General features: G+C 40.7%; 2 long non-coding RNA genes across 6 annotated transcripts in view; one reads left to right on the forward strand and one right to left on the reverse strand.

The window, feature by feature from the left end:
• Positions 1-13,597: 13,597 nt before the first annotated feature.
• Positions 13,598-15,223, reverse strand: LOC137141994 (uncharacterized). Of its 2 annotated transcripts, none has more exons than XR_010916814.1 (2): positions 15,141-15,223; positions 13,598-14,942 (listed from the first exon to the last, which is right to left on the reverse strand). It is a non-coding gene; the product is annotated as an uncharacterized lncRNA (long non-coding RNA). The 2 variants fall into 2 exon arrangements; XR_010916815.1 differs by lacking the exon at positions 15,141-15,223 and adding an exon at positions 15,031-15,090.
• Positions 14,392-21,436, forward strand: part of LOC137141993 (uncharacterized) — a 98,125-nt gene continuing 91,080 nt past the window's right edge. The window contains exons 1-2 of one of the 4 annotated variants that reach the window (XR_010916810.1): positions 14,571-14,653; positions 17,748-17,823. This is a non-coding gene — a long non-coding RNA (uncharacterized lncRNA). Of the gene's footprint in view, positions 14,476-14,538; positions 14,731-17,747; positions 17,824-21,436 lie in introns of those variants that run through there. The other 3 variants (XR_010916809.1, XR_010916813.1, XR_010916812.1) reach the window with 3 other exon arrangements.

Genomic DNA, 21,436 nt, shown 5'->3' on the forward strand with positions numbered 1-21,436 from the left:
ATGTTGTGTAAGCTTCACAACATGACAGGTAAATCACCTCAGTCTTGACCTGAAATACCCCTGCTATTTCAATCCGTAGATCCCTCCTAAGTGGAAACTGTCACCCATTCTACATTGTGACGAACTGGTGAAATCTGATATTGGGCCAAATTCCGCTTGGCTTTTTCACACAGGTAGACCCATTGCATTTAATGACTTTGCTTTGGTAAGGAGAGCAGGATCTAACCCATTGTTAAAAATGTTGTAGAAAAGAGGTTGAGAATTGTACTGTTTCACCTGGTATATCTCCCTCCCCAGGGGACATAACCATCTAATCCATTGTAGCAGCTCCTTCTCTCAGCCTTCCATTCCTCCTTTTGTTGACACTTCTTGCTTAAAGGCCTGACAGTACACATTTAGTTTTTGATTTGGCAGTCGTGTAAACAAACATGACAAAGGGATTTTCTTTTTTATGTTAGCCAGCTCATTAGAAAGTGACTTCGAAGACCTGGGTGACAGCCGAAGACACTGCTTGCAGAGGGAATCTTGTTGATGATTCTGCCTGTGTTGAGATCAAGTGAAGCAAACTGATCTTGGCGAAGTTACTGTAAAGGGGGATTTGGTTTACAAAGCACTGTTCTTCTTTCGTGGGGGTGTGGTGGGGTGACCACCCTACACAGGACTGAAAAGATTTAAGGTGGCCAAGCCAGGCCAATTAACTCCACAGGCTGCACCTGGAGAAAGAGCCAGGGAGCAGGGAACCAATTAGAAGCGGATTCAGCTGTGCAGGAACAAGGGGGAAGGGAGCCTGAATAAAACCAGGTAACTGGCAAGAGATGGGGGCTGCTGGGGGAAGGCTGCAGGAAAGCAGGCAGCTGTCACTCCTTGGGAAGATGGTTTTGGAGCTAATACACTCAGAGAGAGATGGGGAACCAGGTGTGGTAGGAAGCAGCCCAGGAAAGAAGCAGTGAGGGCTAAGAGAGGAAAGTCCCAGAACTGCTGAGCTGAGGGTCCCTGGACTGGAACCCACAGTTGAGGGCTGGCCCTGTTCCCCTATCAGCCCTTGAGGAAATGGCAGTGGAAGGCAGTGGGAGGGACAATTACCTAGAACTGCTGGGGAGAAGGGATGCGACTGTCCCAGAAGGGGGAACACTGAGTGACCTAGCTGGAGGCTGAGTCATGAAGGGGACACTGTTGTTCCCGGGACAAGAAAGGGGCAGCAGACCTGTGAGAGAGACAGCGACGGCAGGCAAGCTGTGAAGGGGGCGTCAACCTCAAGAGCTAATTCCTGAGTGACCAGGAGGAGGTGCCAGACCAGTGGTGAGTGGGGCACCCTATGACAGGGGGAGCAGAGAATGAATGGGCCCAACGGGAGCTAAGGGATGGGAATGGTGGCCAATCAAATGGCTGCATTAGCACGTGAGGCGCTGTGGTTCGTAAGAGTCATTTGCTGGGAAAAGGGCATTGGGTACTAAAGGACGTTGGATTGGTAAGGTTTGTTTGGGGGGGGGGGGTGTGAAGTCGGAGAATCAATTTAAATAGGTAGGGGACTGGGGTCAGAAAAGCAATTGGCTGGAGGGAAGGTCTGCAGGACAGAGGACGGATTGATTGGAAACCAGGGACACAGGACTGATAGGGCTGTAGGAACAACAGGCTCGATGAACTGATGTAGATCAGTGGTTCCCAGCCCATGACCCATGGGCCAAAAGTGGCCAGCGGGGTCTTTCAGAGTGGCTCGCGGCTCCCCTCCCTCCAGAAGGGAGCCGCTGCCTAAGTAACCCAGGCAGAGCGTGTTGCTGGTGCAGGCTCCTTGCTGCAGCCAAGGGGACGGGAGATCGGTGCTCCCCTCCCCCTGGCTGTAGCAGGGAGCATGGCAAAGTACTGTGCCTGGGTCCCTAGGCTCTGGAGTCCCTGCTGGAGCCAGAGGGAGGGGAGCCCTGATCTCCCATCCACTGGCTGCAGAAGGGAGCTGCTGCCTAGGGGCCCAGGTGGAGCGCAGGGTTTCCCTGCTGCAGCCAGGGGGGAGGGAGATCCTCCTCACTGAACTCCTTCCCTCTGGCTGCAGTGGGGAAGGAGTGGGGGCTGCTGGTGAAGACTGGTGGCCCTTCAGAGTTGTAAAAATTATATTTGTGGCCCTCGAGCCAAAAAGTTTGGGAACCACTGAAGCAGATGAAGAGTGAATGAAAATAAAGGGTGGAACAGGGCAAGAAGGCTATGGGAGCCCATGAACAGTGGATGGTAAGAGAGAAATAGATTATAGAAACTTGAGAAAAGAGAATAGAATATAGGGAAGTTGTAGGAGCAGGTTAGCAGAACATAGGGAAGCCACTGCTGGCGTGGGGCATAGATTGGAGAGAACATGGGAGAGTAAATATAAGCGGAAGTCAGAAGATTACTAGCAAGAGAAAACAGATAACATGGGAAGGATGACTAAAAAGAGAGCTGGTGGAAGGCAAATGGCAGAGACCGAAAACTAGTAAAGGATAAATGGGAAATAGATTTATCTGAGTGGAAAACAGACATGGGGAAAGGAGACTGCCGTGGAAAGAAAGTCAAATGAAGACAGAAGAGATGAAATGTTCCTCTCTGCCCCATCTCCTCTCAGAAGAAAGACAAATACACACTTAATTTATTATCATATATTGCCATAGCACTTAGGAGCCCTAATTGTGGACCAAGAGCCCACTGTGCTAGGTCCTGTACAAACACAGAGCAAAAAGATGGTTCCTGCCCCACAGAGTTTACAACCCCAGTACAAGGCAAGAAACAACAGATGGATACAGGCAGATGGGGGCATACAAGGAAACAATGAAACAATATTGGTCAGCATAACAGGCAATGGCCTCAGCACACCAGCAGACTAAACATTGTCCTGGGTTTTGTCTGCGTGCTGGCAAAGGAAAGTTTTCAGAAGAGATTTGAAGGAGAGCAATGAAGTGGCTTTGTGGACAAGAGAAGCTCCATTCAAGCAAAATGTCAAAAGGCACGTATCTTGTTAGTTACATTTTTGTTTTTTTTTTAAAAAAAAAGCTGCCCCAGAGTTCTTCCTACAGCCATTGTCTAGGTCTGGCCCAGCCAGCCCCTTCCACCATTGCTGACCAAACTTGTCACCTTTATTCCAGCCTGCTCACTTGTGTGGGAGGAAGTCAGATATTTTTTAAATTCCCAGAAGACTTCATATTTCCTGACTCTCCTTCCTTTCAACGAGGCGGCTGTCTTTCTAAGTTTCCCTCTGACTAAAAAGAGGGAGTAAAACTTCTTTAGATGATATAGAAGAGCTGTATCTTCTTAAGCCTTTGTTTTTCTCCAATTTGCAACCAGGACAAGGGGACATCCTCATTCCTGCCAATGGCAAATACATGGTTTCTTCTTCCCTTCAGATTAGTTTAATGTGCAGGGTAAACTTGATTTTAAAAAGACTTCTCTTCTGTTTCTCTAGTCAGCACAGAACTGATTCAGTAGCTCCAATAACAAAGCATTTAGGGCAGTCACTACTTTTGAAAATGTTGATTCAACTCTGTGAGAGACCATGGCAACAAAGATAGGATGGAGACCTTTGAAGAAAACTTTGAAGACTATTTAAAAGAGGAAAAGAGAATAGGATTCATTTGCTTCTTAGTGATGCTATCATTTTAAGAGGCTGTACTAATTCCTATAATAGATTTCACTCCTGGGCAAAGAATGGTACCGAAAAGCCTAGCATGAGTGCCACTTCCCATTGAGATAATGTCTAGGATTTTCGTCAGGTTTTTTGCTATATTTGTTTTGACAAGTAGATTCCTTTGCTTTATCTCTCTCAAACAAGAGAAGTTTTAAGGCTTAAAGATTTGAGCCCTCTGAGAAATCAAAACTTCAGTCTTTGAGATTGTGCTAAGTATATTTACTCAAGATTTATGACAAATCCCACAGAACTAAGGAGAATGCTTAATAGAATTCAAATAGGCTAGAATTTACCATCTAAATAAGTACTAATCTACTGCCTGCCTGTGCTTCCCTGGTAAGAGACACCACTACTCTCAATGTAAAACAAAAGAGGACTTTAGGGAACTAAAAAGTCTGAAAATCCTCATCTTCGATTCATGGGATATCCCTTTTGACTGAAATTTCAAAAGTTATGCCCGCTCATGACAAAGGAGTTTTTCAGGTTTTGCAGCAGTTTCATTCTTTACCATTTTTAGTCTGTGTTAAGAAAATCCTATCCCTTAGTACTGTATCTTGTTCCTACTATAAACAAATAAGTTTCTTCATCCACTAGCTTTCTGCATTTTAACACCCATCTTTCAATGCACTATGAACAGCTTTCTTGTCAGTTTCATCTACTGTGTTTTGAAGGCAAACAAAAGTCCTTCACAGATCTGGGGTGAGATACAGTTGAATACTCCATATCTTCTGGAAGCTATATCTCAAAGCCACGATGAGGCAATAAAAGGGGGTGTCCCGGAGCAGGAGCCCTTAACTTAATTTAAAGGAGGTATAACAATTGGTTCTGCTTTTTATATTTTTCTTAATATTCACCAACTGCCACGTCCAGCTGTTTGCCACCTGAAATGGAACTTAGTTTTCTATGAACAAATATGGACAGGCATTAGTTACAGGGGGAAGAGGGAGCAGGGGGATGTACTGCCCTTTTCTTCCACTAAAAGCAGAGGGAGAATGCCCCTCTTCCTGCTTTTTCACTGGCTGGTCAAGAGAGAACTCATTAGGCAAGACAAGCAGCAGGAGAAGTTGGTACCTGCTTGGTACCTTCTCATAAGTAGGTGGAGTAGCAGCAGTACTCACATTGTCCCAACTCCGAATCTCTTATATGTCTAGTCTCTGCAGGAAGATTTGTTGCCTTGCTGCCTTTTTCACTTCCTTTATAATAGTCTATTTCAGTGAAAAATCCTTGTGCTGCTCTTGAATGGATTCAAAGCACATATTATATCAGCAACCTTCTAGTCCACCAGTTAGCTTGCCTGCCTGTCTGGTTTCCCTCTAAACTTTTGATGGAATTGACATGTTCCCATAAAATGTTTTAAATCCCATGGAATCGGCATTTTCCAAAGGAAAACTGTTCCGTCAAACTTTTCTACAAACTGTAATCATGCATACATGGTAATATTGCTTTTTTTTTTTTGGGTGCATACAGATATGAATTATGTTTCAGCTAATTATGTATAGTATCATTGATTTTCCATATACAAAACCTTACATTTTATTTAGTGTAAATTACGTTATATTAGAACTTCAAAGTATATGGGGAGGGAGAGCTTGATGCATTATTTTATTTACGTCAGAAACACAGGTAGCTAAGTGAAGTCCACAAGATAAATGCAGCAGACAGTCTAAATGTTGGCTTCTCGTGAGCAACATGGAGCATTGCATGCTATGAACTGTAGTTTCCATGACAATGCCACTGGATTAAAATAGCTGCTCCAATTTATGGAAATTAGGTATGGCCATTGGTCTTTGGCATATTGCCAATATATCCCTGAATTGACAGCCCTGGTATAAATGACCTGGTTGTGACTTGCCAAAAGTCAGCATATGCATAAACTTCTAAACCTACCAGATCTCCTCCAACAGAAAATCTTCTTTCAAACGTTGTTTGCTCCAACCAATTCAGTTTGCTTTCTTATGTGTTGACATGATGGCTTAGCTCCATCCTGACTGTTTTATTGCCTGGTAGATCTTTATTTTCCTTTTCACATTTCCTGTGAACAGACCAATTGTACTTAATCAGTTTCAAATTCTGACTGTCTGCCAATTGCTTTGAAATCTTAGTTAATCAAAATTTAAGATTATTCAGAAAACAGTCAGCAATGAGCACTTCCACTTCACAAAGGTTAACCAAATGTTTGATTTGTTTTTTTAATGATGGCTTTCAGTATCTTGGCTCTGTTTATGTAACAGTTCTTATTTAAAACTCAACACTATGCTCAACTTTCCCTATACTACACATCCACACAAACACTCTGCTGTTCAGCTCATCATTCAAATTCTGTCCAGTACAGTCTCAGATTCCAGTCCTATCAGCAATTGCCAAGAGAGATGCTTTTAAAATTCATGTGGAGGATATCTGCTTTCACTCTTGCTGATTTTTCTTGTCATGTGATTTATGATAAAGCAGAGAGTGGCTGTTGCATCCTTTCACAGACAGCTACTTTCACTTGTTTTAGTAGACGAAAGAAAAGATGTCTATAATAACTACTTTATTTGAGTCAGATTCCAATCCAGTTGCATATCTTGGAAGCAAAGAACACAGATAGCATGTTCAGGTATCAGGGCTAAATGCCATTTAGTTTATAAGGGCAAAAATCATCCCTGTTCTAACACCATTAAAACTAATGGAGTTTCACTAAGGATATATTGTATTTAAACTTGTATTTAAACCTTAAGAACTCCAACATAAGGAATATGACCCAGTGTAATAACCTACCATTGTCACTCAATTTTCACACTGTAGGTATTTAATAAGTTACTGCATATCACCCCATCCGCCATCTGGATCCATGTTACTAGTCCTTGGGCCGGCACTGTCCTATTGACTATGGGGTTCCATGTGCATGCAAAGGGCCTCTTTATTTGCATTTAACTGCAGGAGTGAGTGTAGATTTGCACACAATATGTATTGATCTTTTGATTTGTGTCCTTTCCCCAAACTGTACTCTCTTGGGGTTTTAAAAAATATATACTTCACTATACTGCTATTTGAATAGTTTGTTTTTTGTCTTAAAAACAAAACAAATGAAAACCAGGGACAAATATCCTGGTTTTGAATTGAATATTCAAATATATTAGTTATTCAATTTCCAAGCGCTTTCTTGCATCTGAGATGGTGATGTTGAAAGCTAAAGGGAGGGGGCTACATTCTGATGTTACAACAGTCAGGAGTAACTCCACTGACTTAAAGGAAAATACACTATATTCACTCTATCTGGGAGCAAAGTCTAGCCCAAGTACCCGTGTTTTTTCTGCAATCTTACAAAATCTGCCAGGCAATCCATGCCATACCACAGAATTAGGATACAGAATCAAAGCTTCCTCTAAACAGTTTCTAGGCCCTGTATTTGTGAAAAACACCTTCTAAATATAAGATGTTGAGCGTTGCACATAACTTTCCAGACATGTAGCGAAATGATATATTTGGGAGATGTCAACTGCCCCATTTTTCTGCAGGGGGTATTAAGTCTGAAACACAGTAATGATGATTTAAATGTCATTTCAAACTACTGATCATTTTAGCAGAAATATATAGATAATGTTCTTATCCATGACGGTTGAATGCAGTAACAGATACTGTTGGAGGGGTACCACAGGGCAAATGGTTGCTTGCAAAGGCTACAGGGGGCAGGGAAAGAATGGTTATTTACCTTACCGTAACTGGTTCTTCTGGAGGTATTATCCAGATGGATTCCTCTTGGGCTTCTTCAAAACAAACCAGACAGAAGGATGCTTCTGCACATTTTATGTGTCAAGATGGTTTTGGAGTCTTGGCGTCAAAGGAACCATAGCAATTAGGTCACCTGATATAGATGTTTTGGTCCTTGCTATTCACAAATTTCCAAAAATGGGACACGGATAACGTGTGGATTGAAACAGTTGCCATTACCAGCGTGACTGACCAGCATCACTTCATACCTGTGCATGCAATTTGTGACATACTCACTCCTTATTTCTGCAACTCGATTTCTGAGATATAAACAAAGGCTGTAAAATTACACATTGCAGACTGTTCTGTAAAATATGTTCCCCCGTTGGCACACACACCGTGATTGACAAGAGATGGCCAAGCTGCAACTTGAAAACCAGCAGCTAAACGAGTACAGCTAGCAGATTCTGGACAAGTTGGCATAGATGTAGACAAAAAAGGCAATGTTTGATATTCACTTAAAGTCTTTGTCTGATGCCTATCCTGACATTCTGTTTATTGAGGGGATGTACAAAGTAAATGAATACAGGTTTTTCCCCTCTATCAGATCATGATTCAGGACAACTTTGGCATGGTAAGAGCAATATTATTTGCTTTTGTGTGGAGTGAGACGGCAGAGATGATGGACTATTATGGAAATATTTAAAGAGACAATGGGCTGCAGTTTAGATAATACATAGATGTTACGCTGGATAAACAACATAAATGAAATAAGTGCAGTCAAGAACAATGTCACATGTCACCATTTTGCTGTGCCAATATAATGTATTGAAAAACTTAGACTACAATTTGAGAATATGTTCTTCATATTAACATGAAGTGGGAGCTTTTTATTGCTTGTAAGGAAATGATCAGTGATCAGCAAGAACTGGTATAGATATATCTGGAATTGGACAGCTCCACCACTTTAGGTAATTTTCTGTACCACATTAATTTTGAAACTTATTTTTTATTTTTTAATAGTTTCAATTTTCACTTTATATAACCTGAATGATGTGCAGTGACATGTTGGTGGGGGATTTTAGTCTTATCAGTGTACACAAATTAAGATGAAAATATGAGGCTGTATTGAATGCTCTAGAGGATCCTACACATATAACTTCAACTTCAAGTTAAAGCTCCCAGATTGACAGGCACTTTGCTCTCACTTCACAGAATGTGCATTAACTACAATATATCCACAACCATGAATTTTTGAAGCACATAGCAATGAAATACCATCAAACAGATATTAATACTTGGAGTTTTGGAGAAAGGAATATTCTCTGAGGGTAAAGGATGGGAAAGCTACCTATAACTGCATTTGGCCTTCAGCTTTCTCTTCCCTATCTGTATTGCACTGTTATCATGAGATATTTGAAACTGTCTCTAGAGCCACTCTCCCTCGAAAGTGATTGGTGTACATTCAATACATTTTGTGGACCCACTTTCCACCAGAGGTTCAGAATTTTCTCAATCAGACCTAGACATCCCACACAGCAGCAAGAAGTACTGCATTTCTCCTAAGACTACTCAGCATCTTCATTCCCTGCTTACCTGTTGTGAAACTAATGCATTCCAGAAAAGGGTGGAATTACTTCAGCTTCTGGCTTCCTGGTGGGAGCATGGAAAAGCATTGCTTGGCTGTCTTGACACTACAACTGACGCAAAACCTAACATGCTTATGGATGAGCGACCTATAGGTCAGAATGAGACTACTGCTCCATTGATCACCCTAAAGAATAAATCATCAGGGCAAGCAGAGGTTTTCTTCTATCCAGCTGTTGGCTATAAGACAGTTTTTCATCATCCATCTGATACTGAGAAAATTGTTTCTCCTTTACCTTTCACTGAAGAGTTTGCCTCATTGTCACCTACAATGTTAGATGGCTCTATAAAGACTGATTCTACTTACAACAATGTATCTGGACTACTAAAGATGTTGAATACACACTTACCAGTAGTAAGTCTTCGTCTCTGTCCTACAACCCCAGGCCTAGTTCCCCTCCCCCCTCCCCCCCCGCAGACTCCCTGTTTCAATCTACTCCCACATTGCTCCACCCCTCCCAGTGCAGCTCTTGTCCCCTCTACATTCAAACTGGGCAGCTTTCTCCATGGTGCCTGTGCCTGGAATGGGGACATTCAGAGCACAGGAGACACAGGCATCCTGCTGTGAGTTCTGGTGCCAGGCCCACAGCAGCCCAGAACTGCAGCTGTGTGGGGAAAGTGCTCTGTACCCAGACAAAATCTTCAGGGAATTGAGCTGCAAAACTCCAGCAAATTTCTACTCAGCATGTGCAAGCTGCAATTTTTCAAAGGCTTATAGTTCAGCCAGAGTTTGGTGGATTTTCCCAAGGATGGCAATCTGACACAAAGGCCACCCCCATACCCCTGCCCCAATGTATGGGGACACTAGAGCTCAGAGAAAAGGTTGCCAGAATTTTTTTTAATATAGGCAAGATCAATGTATTTTTCTCTAGCCTCATTCTCGGAAGCAGCATAACCATTTTAGTTTAAATTTCCCCTCCTTCTCCCAATGGCTTCATTGAGAGTTGAGGGTGCTGAGCTCACAGGTTCAAACCCAAAGAGATTCAGTAGTACCATACTATATTGCTAAAACAAATAGCTTACTTAATATTCAATACAGCATTAAATGTTTGTATAAAGAGAATCTGCAGTTACATTAGCTAGCATTAAAAATGCCATGGAGCTTGCCATCTTTATTCTCCAGTGTATACACTTATCTGGGATTAGGAATGAGACTTTTCTCTATATCCATAACTGAGCAACTGTATTATATGTTCATGGTGGAGGGCTTTTTTTGGACTGTTTGTGGAGTTGTGAGTATAGAATAGCAGATGCTAAACTATGGGCACCTGTGGAGATGCTGTCTCTGCAAGCAAGCACTTCCATAACTTAGTCACTAGCTCTTTCCAAAAGTGATCCAGCGATTGTGTACACTGGGATCTTCCTGAACTAATTGTTAGGTACAAAAGGGAATAAGTGGTCTGGCCAGGTATCCTCCTCTGTCCTGCTCCCCCGAGGAACCAGTAACATAGCATAGATAAGGTTTCTTCCCCCTCCTCCCCTTTGTAACTCATGCTGCTGTCCCCAATCATTTTAAATGTCATGTGGTCTTTATTTAATGATTTTTTAACTGTTGTATAAATAAACTTTCTTTCTGACAAAAATTTGTGTGTGATATTTGAAGAGATGAGAAAAGTAATAAAATCTTGTAATGGTTAAGTGACGTCTACACCAAATAATGGAACTATAACCCTTTGGACAACTTTCTTCTGTATACATGTTGAATTAAATACAAAATTCCCTTCACTTCATGACTTTAACTTAGTGTAGGTATATGGCAATTTCAGTACAATATGCTATGTACCTAGATCAGATCCTTCCAGCATAGTTCAGCACATAAGCTGGTCTTCTGATTGGTGCTGTATAAACACCATAAACAATTCAAAAACTCATGGATTACTACTTTAAAGTGTGTGTTTACTGGTCCTTTGTTTCACTCCTGGCAACTGCTAAGCAAGGCAAAATATTCAAACCATGCAGTAATACTACAGAAAATAATGTTAATTAAATATGATTCCTCCTACCTGTTAGCATATGCAAAAAAGACAATCCTTAGGAAGGAATGCTCTAGCACAATTTACCACCTGCTCTCCCATGCATCTGCATAAGTCAATCTGCCAGAAATAAAAGGGTTTCTTTCCTCTAGAAAAAACCACCACCAACAGCTAAATGAGAATTATACACCAATGCTAGTAGCATGCATAATTAACAAGAGGAACTGGAATTGTTCATTTATGAGCATAACTTCAATCTAGTTGGTATTACTGAAACCTGTTGGGATGATTCACACAACTGGAATGTTAAAATCTGTGATTATAACCTATTTAGAAAGGAATAAGTGGCCACAAAAGAAGGGGGGAATGGCAATCTATATAAAAAATGGCATTATCTGTTTCCAAGTCACAGATAACTTGAAAGAAATTGAATGCTTATGGAACACTTCCTAACAGATAAAGCACGAGATGGGGAACTAGTTGGAATCTGTTACAGAACTCCAAATCACAGTACAGAACAGAATGACCACGTCCTTATGCCACCCCATTTTCGTGCCTAGGATTGATGTCTGGTTGACAGGTCTACAATTACAGTAGTCATCCCATTTACCCTTTTTAAAAATAGGCATAACATTAGTTTCCTCCCAGTTTTCTGGAACTTCTCCAGTGCTCCAAGAAAATCAGCATTAATGGTCCAGTGTGTTCCTTATCCAGCTCTTTTTAAACTCTTGGATGGAATTTACTGGGATTTGCTGTTTAAAAAATGTCTAACTTGAGTAGCTTCTATTTTCACTTTGAAGGCTTTGCCTTCCTTCTACGTTGCTTCCTGTTACTCCTAATCCTGTGCTCTACAGTCTGCCCCACTCTTCCTGCCTTGTTCACTTTGTCTCTTTCCACCCTTGCCTTTTTGCAGTTCCCTGAAATTACATCCTTCTCTCCATGCACCCAACCCCCTTCCAAACCCATTCCTTTCACCTTGTGCTTCAGTCCTGTGCTCTGCGTGGCTCACTTTTTCTAAACGAAAGAAATATTTGAATCTTATATTATAATGAACTCCATACTTTTTGTTTTAAACCCTGGTCACTTTTTCCCCTACTGCTTCCTTGGGACATTATCTTCATTTTCTGAGTTTGTCTTATGTTGATTGTAAGCTCCTTAGGGCAGGGACCTCGGGTTTTGTGTGTTGTTTTTTTTTTTTTTTTTTAAATCTAGGCCATACTACCTAAAGTTAGTATTTATTTAGTGTCAAAAATCTAATTCACCAGCGCATCGAGCCTCTCCTAAAAAGTTCTTAACCCCTTGCTGAGGAAAATACATAGAAAATGAAAACACAGAATAGAAACATGGCTCTTATCCCACTCCTGTTCTGAGCTAGGCCTGGCACAAGTGCAGGTAGGTGGTAGCCAGTGTCTTATTTGTCCCTCTTTAGCTGGACTTTCTCCCAGTTGCTTCCAGACTCTTTTGGAAGTAGCAGCAGTTGGAAGACTGTCTGTCTCTACTGTTTCATTCTCTGAATTAATATAGAGCAAAAGCAGCAAAAAAGATAAACAAAAAGTAGAGAGAATGTGTCCTATATGGATGTGAACCACACAAACTGGGCCTGTTCTGTAGAACGAGCTGTAGACTTCCACTCCAGCCTCCTGAGGACTAGCCACTGCTGGAGCCCAGAAGAGCAGTCAAGAGGCGGCAATGTGCTTAACTTCTCAGCCTCCACTGCACAGCTGGAGATTCTCTGAAGGCAGTTCTGAAAGCCAGGAATTGTAGGAAGATTCCCAAGAAGTAGTTATGGAGGTAGAGAATCAATGTGCTCTTCCTCAACTCCATCTCTCCTTTCTGCATCAGTAGGATGATCCCTTATTTAACATATGTCCCATGGCTTGGCTTAGTGGGATTTATGCAATTTTCTTATCTTTTTTCTCTAGGATCCTTCCATCCCAGGCAATTCATGGTAGTGAATAGGTCAGAAAAGGAATGAGAAGGTAGAAATCATCATCATCATCATGATGTTAGGAAGACCAAAAGACTTATGCAGACTGGAGTCATGTACATAAATCACATAAATATAAGAATTGATGCAGAGAAAGGCAAATTCAGTAGCAGATTAGTAGGCTGATGGATATCCTATAAATACCACCTAGATATGACTCCAAGGACTTAAGATGATTTTTTAAACAAGCTTTGGATTTCTTAAAGTCTTTCTGCTGAGGCTTCTTGAGGAGGACACAAATGTGACAAAACAAATGGGAAAAAAATTACTTAAAAATACACACATCAGCCAATGTCCAATCAGGTGATGGTTGATGGATGGTTCATGTTTATACTTTAAAAATGGACAAAAGGACATTTGGTATGATGGCTTTATATAAAAGTCTGTTCAAATCTACTACAGAACAAAAAATAATGGAGTGTGACTTTTTTTTTGGTATGATTTTATTGAAAGCACCTGTACTTTCTGCAAAATGTTCAAATGACTTTTCTTTCTTATGCTTATTTGTGTGTTTAATAAGCATAGAGTAGGTAAATGGGGAAACAGTGAATCCATGTCCTAATTATGAGCAAGTATTTTCAACTAATTAATTTACCTATAAACAGAGAAAGTGCATTTGCTTTATTCATGCTAAACTGCATAAGGAAAGTTACAGTGGGAAAATAACAGTTCCTGGCTTGAAGAACCCTATCAAAAGGCCTGAAACTGTAGTAGGATACTCTGAAAATACTGATGAATCATACTAACCCCTGGATTAATTTTTTCCCCCTAACCAGGATCTATAAAGGAAGTCTCTCTCACAAGGGACTGAACAATAAAAGTGTGGCACCCAGGAAGAGAGAGAGATTTATTTTGTGACTGGTCACATGATATGGGGTAGAGCTCTCTCTCTCCACCCCCATTTAAAAAAATAATATTCATGTCACAAAATAGTAGTGTCCACTAATTCCAGTGGCTGGTTACATTTTTTCCTTTTTAAAAAAGAATGCAAATATAACTACCACAAATTCATATACTAATTAATAAAAATACAAACAGAAACATCCAGGATGCAATGAAATGTATTGGACAGTTGTCAGGTCATAGGAGGTCAGGCCTAGTGGTCAGCGCCAAGGGCGACAACAGAGGCAGCAATCAGAGTGAAGGGTCAGAATCAGTTTACCTAGGGTCAGGGAAGGCAGGAGCAAGGCTGGGAGGAGGGGTTAGAACTGCTGGTCTTCAGCTCTGGAAATACAGGTTTATGCCACTTGGAGTCAAGGAGAGACTCCTAGAGCAAGGCTGAGTAAAGGCAGGGTCCAGACTAGAGTGAGGCTTTTTGCAAGGCAGAGAGAGTCTAGCAGCCATAGGGCTTGGAGTGAGGCAAGCACAGGGAGATAGAATTCATAAGCATGGACACTGCTCAGCCACTGATCTTCTGCAGCTGCTGGACTAAAAAGCAAGCCGCTGACTGCCTTAGCCAATAAGGTGGTTCTGCTGTAGCCCATCTGCTCTCCTTGGCTGCCCACGGTAAGAGCAGCTGCAGGCCCTTATTCCTGATAGTGAGTAACTCGTTTTTGAACCTCTTTTTGTTCTCAAAAGAGTTGTTTCTGCGGAGGCAGCTTCGACCCTTGGAGCTTGTGTTTTCTGGTATCTTGTATTGTCAGTGAGTGGATGAACATATCTTACTTCAGTTAAAAGAAATGTTGACAGCATTCTGGATGCTCTCAAGAAACAGAGGTTATGTCCTTTGTGGCTTTGTTTAGATGTCTTGGGTTCCTCCTGGATGACTGACCTATTTGTGGATGGTATAGCAGGTTGCTATCCATTTTATTTTGAAATCTAACCTTTCCCATGTGCAAGAGGGTAAATATTGGGCTTTCTTTTCTTAGCATTTCTTCTGTTCTAGTTTCCTAGCAGATAGCTCTTCTGTAAGTACTTCAGTGTAAAGTGTTTGGCTCAAGAAGTTTGTTAAAATGTTAGTACCAACATCTTGTTCTTCTGCCTCTGACTTGCTGAAAAGTTTATCCTAAAAAAAGCATTGAAATATCATAACAGTTGTGATTAATAATCCTTTTAAATCGGCAAGGTTTCTTTATCAAATTGCTTCCACTTACTCTTGTCCAAACCCATGTTTCTGGGCATAGTAAGTGCTTGATGTTAGAAGCTTGAATGTGTATATCAAAGAAAATCAGCAAAATGAGCCTCTCTTGGTCTATTCACTCACCTGGAATTCCATGAAGCAATTTGTGATGTGTCACAGCTTAACTTTTAAGAAAGTAGTTCATCACAGAAAGTGGAATAAATAATTAAGCTCATTTCCCCCTAATTGGCTCTTCACTCTGCAGTAGTACAACAAAAACTTTATGCTCTTAATGTTGCTATTTACATTGTGAATTACTTAGGTCTGATTCCTGTGTAGCTGAAAGGCTAGTTTTCTGGGGTGAAAAAGCAAGGTCTGTGAAGTAGGTATTTTGCAATAGTAGAGGGGGAAAAAGGACAATCCTTTCCAAGTATGAAACTTCCTACAGTTTAATGTCCCACATAGGTAGGGGATAATCTGGTTCTCACTAACTTTTCCTGGGTAATTTATTGACTTTCAGTTAATGTTGCTTAATGTCTCAATTAAGTTTAAAATATATTTTGTATATGTTGTAATGTTTAATACATGCATTAAATCTACATAACCATAATATGAACCCTTCATTCACCAGCAACCTACCTGAATTTTAATTTTATATTAAGATAGTGTAGTTTTATTCCTCTTCATCACAAACTGAGCAACAACTGGAAGAGGAGATTTACTATCTTGTAAAACAAGTAGAGTTTATCAACATCCAAAAGTGATCTCTATTGTTACGTAATATGTCTAATGACAGCAACAGCCTTCTGGACAATTAAAATGTATTGATCTGACACTTTTAGGAACAGTTTAAACATGCAACTGAGATTACTAAATTTATTACAGAGTTATATAAACCCCATAAAAGATTACTGCAATTAAATGAAAATCACTACCAATTAATGTAATCTAGCCTAAAAACTGTCAACTGTTACTAAATACTTTATCATAATTACAATGACATTAAGGCTTTTTATGTTTTGTTTCTTTGTAAATAGGATTTAAGTAACATATCCTACAAAGATGATAAATCTAACTGCATGACTACCAGGTGCAAGAATTCTATTTGTGTGCTAATCCTTCACTAGCTATTTACTGTTTGTCGGTTAAGCATTTCCTGGTGTGCACTGTAATAACAGGCAGCTGTTCTGTCAGCTCCACTGAAAAATGAGATAATAAGGCAGGCAAATGATGTCCTTTAAGTCCCAAATTTACTATTCCCTGCAGTTTTCCTTTAAGAGGGTTCAAGCAACTTTTAATAGTTTCTTCTCTAAAATTCATTCCAATTTTATGTGAATAACAGTACTGAATATCATCCCCTGACAGCTTAAAAACTTCTAAAGAAACAAACCACTGGACTGGAAACACGACTCTAAAAGTCACTAAGGTAATAAGACCTGTAGACTCCAACACTGCTTCTGTTGAAGTTTTTCCATTAACTTCAGCTGGAAGCAGGATCAGGCTGATAATGAATAAAAAGCTAAAGGGTGGGATTCTCTTTTAGTTCAGACACAGGACTAGGAGTCAGGTAATTTGTATTCTAAGTTCCCACCTGTGTCACAGACTCTCCTTGTGACATTGGGCAAGTCAATGGGGATGAAAAGTGCTGAGAATCTCTTGTGAGGCGTTGATTGCCCCGGAACTGAGGTTGCTCCTAGGCATCTCCTGTGAAGTGTGGAGTCCCTGCACCAGTTATTGATAGAATCAGGCCCTCTAGCCATTGACACTGAGTGAACCCTTGATGCCCATGGCTTTGTGAAGCCCTCTGGCCTAGATGCTTTTCACCTTTAATTTCTCTGTGCCTGAGTTTCCCCATCTGTAACACAGGCTATCAGGGTGTCTGAGATTAAATTAATACTTTGAACTCCACACGTAGATGGTGTTATGGAAGTGCTAGGTGGTATTATCATTTATTATGAAGAAATAGTTTGAAGATTTCAATTATCCTGGACTTGATGTCCCATGAGATCTGTCCTCTGGTCTTACAAATATGAAGCTAAGGTAATTCCAGTCACAAAACAACTCCTAAAATTAGCATAGCTGCCAGGAAGGAAAACCTGTTTAATTCACTTCGTTGAGAACCCTCTAATGGATAACTGTGGAATAACCTTCTATAGAGGAAGTTTCCTTGTAATTCTCATCAGTTAGGGTATAAACCATCTATTAAAACAAAAGAGTTTATATCCCTTAGGATACATTTTATTTATGTTGTTCCCTATACATGTGCATTTTTTAATCCTGTTAAAACCTTGGATTCTATATCATGATGATGTGTTATAGGTGGCTCATATGTTAACTTTTTTTTAAATATTTAAAAAAAAATATATTTCAACTTTATTGCCTTTCAATGTTGTTTGCTGTCCCCTTGCCCTTATATTAGGGAAAAGGATAAATAGGAGCCCCAAATTTACCTTCTTTGTACCACTCCGTATTAGATATCTCTCTGTCATGTCCTTTTTTATTCATCTCCTCTTTAAACTAAATAGTCCCAATCTTTTTGATCTCTTCTCAAATGGAAACCTTTTGTTTACACTCACTCAAATTTGTTGCTTGTATCTGGGCTCTACCTCTTTCTGTTCTAACTTTTTAAGAGATATTTAGACTGTATTAAAGGTGAGGGTGTACAAATGATTTTTCTAATGATTTTTACCCCATTCCTTATATATCCTAACACTTTATTTGCTTTTTTTATCACTGCTGCACATTGAGCAGAAGTCTGCATTTTGTGACCCACAGTGACAACCAGAATTTTTTTAGTCATCACAGCTAATGTAAAAAGAAATCGTGGGTACGTACAGTTTTAAATTATTCTTTCTAATGTGCATTAATTTCCATTTACCAAAAGAGATTATCATCAGTCATCATGCTGCCCATTTATTAGTTTTCATAGACTGATCAGCAGTTTCTCACAGTTTTCTCTAATCCTGATTGTATTCTATATAGTTTTTTATACCACACTTCTCACCATAGCACCCTGAGCACATTCCAGTACTGCATTATAAGCAACATCCATCACATGTGGTTTGTTCTCTCACCATCTCTCTATGGATAGAATTGTGCTTCTGTTTTTTGGGGGGGGGGGGAAGGGGGAAGGTTGTAACTCTAACAACATCCTAGTGCAAGAAGGCAAAGGGTTCACCGGCATCTAGTAGTGAGTTTTAGCTGACTTGACCAGTTCGGTGTGCACCAATTCATTAATGTCACACTGTATCTGATGAGAGTCATGTAAGGTATTGTTGGAAAAGTAATAACACACTGATCATTTAATATTCTTGCCTGGTGTATATATGGTAAGTGCCCAAGGGACCATACAAATATGAAGGAAATGTGGAATTAAAAGATGTTTACCAGATGAGTTTGGTGAGTGGGTAAACAGGTTTCTCCCAGACAAAGGACAGGCTAAAGCCTCTAGCGAGGTGTCATCAGAGTCTATTAGCAATCACGTGGCAAGTGGCCATTCATTTGCCTTTTAAAAAAAAACAGCAGGGGAAAAATTTCCTTCATCAGCAGACTCCATGTCTCTTTCCTAACAATTTGAATGAACTTTTCTTGAGGGGGTGGAAGGTAATCTACAGAAGAATCCATTTTAAAGGTTCACTAGACTATAAAAGAGAGGGGCAAAGAACCCCAAGGGATCTTTTACCCAAGAAGCCAAAGAAACCCAGCGCTTTAGACTTTGTGGAAAGCCTGACTAGAGGGTTGGTCAGCCATCTTGTTGGAAGGCAGACTGGTAACGAAACTACCTTGAGCAAAAGCTGTATGTAGCTTGTTGTCTTAAGTCTTAACCCCTACACAGTATTTTTCACTTTTAACCATTTCTAACACTTTTTATACTTAAATTCATTAAAAGCCCATCTCCTTTTGTTAATAAACTTTTTTACTTTCAATCTAAACCAACCCAGTGCTGTGTTTAATATGAAGCGATGGCTAACTCATTAGTGATAAGCTGTGCATTTCCTCTCTTTAGTGGAGCAAACAAACCTTATGATTACTTTGAATAGTTCAGGAAAGGGCTGGCCATTGCAGAGCGTGTGGTCTTGGGAAAATATGGGACTGGGTTGTGTTGGGATCAGCTTGCCAGGTGCAACCAGAGTTGGTGTATACCAGAGTGTGGCTGAGGCATAGCAAGCAGCCTGTTGGAACCAGAATTGCTGGCTCAGATCTGCTTATCATACAGATGCTTGTTTGCTTATTTTCAGTGTCCAGGCAGTGAGCCCAAAACAGAACTTTTAAGGTACCCAGGATTACAGGGCAGTCAATGACCTTAACCACTCCCTCATATGGACTGCACCACAAAATGGGATGGGGTGTCTTGGGGTTTTTTGGGGGGGGGGATTCTCTGAACATGTTCCTCTGTGTTTATTAGAGAGGGCAGGTTGAAGAAGAGCTACTTGTAGGTGGGGGTGGGGAGGGACAAAATGATGAGCTTTGTGATGGTCCTTTTAGTTGGGGCACTCCTTTCACAGTCCGGCCATGAGAAAGTTCTGTCTCCTTTACAGATGAGCTTTGTCCTTTATTGGAGAGAGCTCCATTAAGCCAGAGAAGCAAAGTTGTTGAACACGAGTCTTCATCCCAGAGCTCTAAGCAACCTTTTAGATGATACCTTGGGTCAAAGCCCATTAAGCACCATGAAGATAAGGACCGAGTCCTTGATCTTGACTCAATATTCTGGGTGGAGGACAGGTTTGATATGCTCATGGTATCCTGTGTTGGTGAGGAGAAGCACTGCAGGCATCATTAGCTAAATTTTGTGTTCTCTTCATATTTTGACACCTGACTGTATTCCCCACCACCCATTTTCCAGATTATTAGTAAGCATGTTAAACAACACTGCAGAAGGTATCCTGCTATTAACTTTCTGTCATGTTGAAAATTGACCATTTATTTTTACACAGTTTTCTGCCTCTTATTTTCTAAACTCTGGAGGAACTTTACTTCTCATTCCTTGATTACTTGACTTCCTTTCTTGTGAGAGACATTGTCAAAGGCTTTCTTTACTGATCAAATGTCAGCTAGTTCTCTTCCATCCAGTATTTTGCTGACATAGTCAAAGAATTCTAGTAGACTCGAGGGGTGAGATTTTCTCTTTTTTAAAATCAATTTGTTTTTTTAATCTAGTCATGTTCATCTAGATGTTTTATAATTCTATTTTAATTATTTAAATAAGTTTCTTGTACTGAAGTAAGGTTTACTTACCTGTAATTGAAAAATTCAAGAGGAGCAATTCTGGCAAAGAGAGACAACTTTTGATACTCTCAGTTTCTATGCTGGAGAACTAGACTTTTAATTAGACGGCATGCAACTCGGCTACAGCTTTAAGTTCTTTTAGAGCATTTGGATGAATAACAGTTTGAGATGGTGCTTTTATCAGTTAATCCCAAACTCCTCTCTTTTGATACCTCAGTCTATTATTATTCCTTACAATTCTCCAAATAAAATAGGTCTGGAGTAGGTGTCTCTCCAACATCCTCTGAAGACTGATGCGGTATGGTGAAGACGAATGGTGACTGTGACCTCCAGTATACTCCAATGTCCTTGGTTATGTCACTTTTGTTATTGGATAGTTTAGAGAAGCAATGTAGACCTATTTTCTTCATAAATGACTTATTACATTGATGATATCCCTCTGTATTCCTCATGGGGGTCGTTTGAAAAGCAGTGAAAATGAACAGCTTAAATAAACAATGTTGGGTCATTCAATCCAAGGGTTTGGTTCAAGTCCATCTCTCTCTTTGTGATTGATCCTTATATTTTAGGAGACCAGTTAATAAATTATAAAAGCCACGAGGGACCAGTGTGATCATCTAGTCTGATCTCCAGTAAAACACAAATGGAAAAACTTCCCTGGAATATTTCCTATTTGAACTAGGGCTGATCTCTTAGGAAAAACATCTAATCTTGATTTCAAAATTGCCAGTGATGGAGAATCCACCACAACCCTTGGTAAATTGTTCCAATGGGTAATTACCTTCACTGTTAAAAATGTGCACCTTTTTTATAGTCTGAATTAGTCTAGTTTCAACTCCCAGCCACTAGAGCAGTGGTGGGCAAACTATGGCTAGTGGGCCACATACGGCCTGTTTAATCTTTGCATCAGGCCCTCTAGTTCAACCAGTAGTCTGAAACAAGCTGTGCGGCGTGTCAGCAGCCACTCCCCCTCCTGGTCCCACCCCTTCCCTCTGCCCCTCTCCCACCACGTAGGCCCACTGGCGCCTTGGCCAGAGCGTGGCAGCTGTTGCCCCCCTCCTGGCCTTGCCCCTTCCCCCCATCCTTCTCCCACCACGTGGGCCCAGTGACACCCTGATTGGAGCTACTCCCGGCCCCAAGCAGCACTGCATGGCAGCTGCTCCCCCCGTGCAGCCCCGCCCCTCTGTATGGCCCACCATACAATTTCTATACAC

The sequence above is a fragment of the Emydura macquarii genome, unplaced genomic scaffold (assembly GCF_026122565.2).
Source record: "Emydura macquarii macquarii isolate MOO-44397 ecotype Brisbane River unplaced genomic scaffold, CSIRO-AGI_Emac_v2 contig_3128, whole genome shotgun sequence".
Taxonomy (NCBI): Eukaryota; Metazoa; Chordata; order Testudines; family Chelidae; genus Emydura; species Emydura macquarii.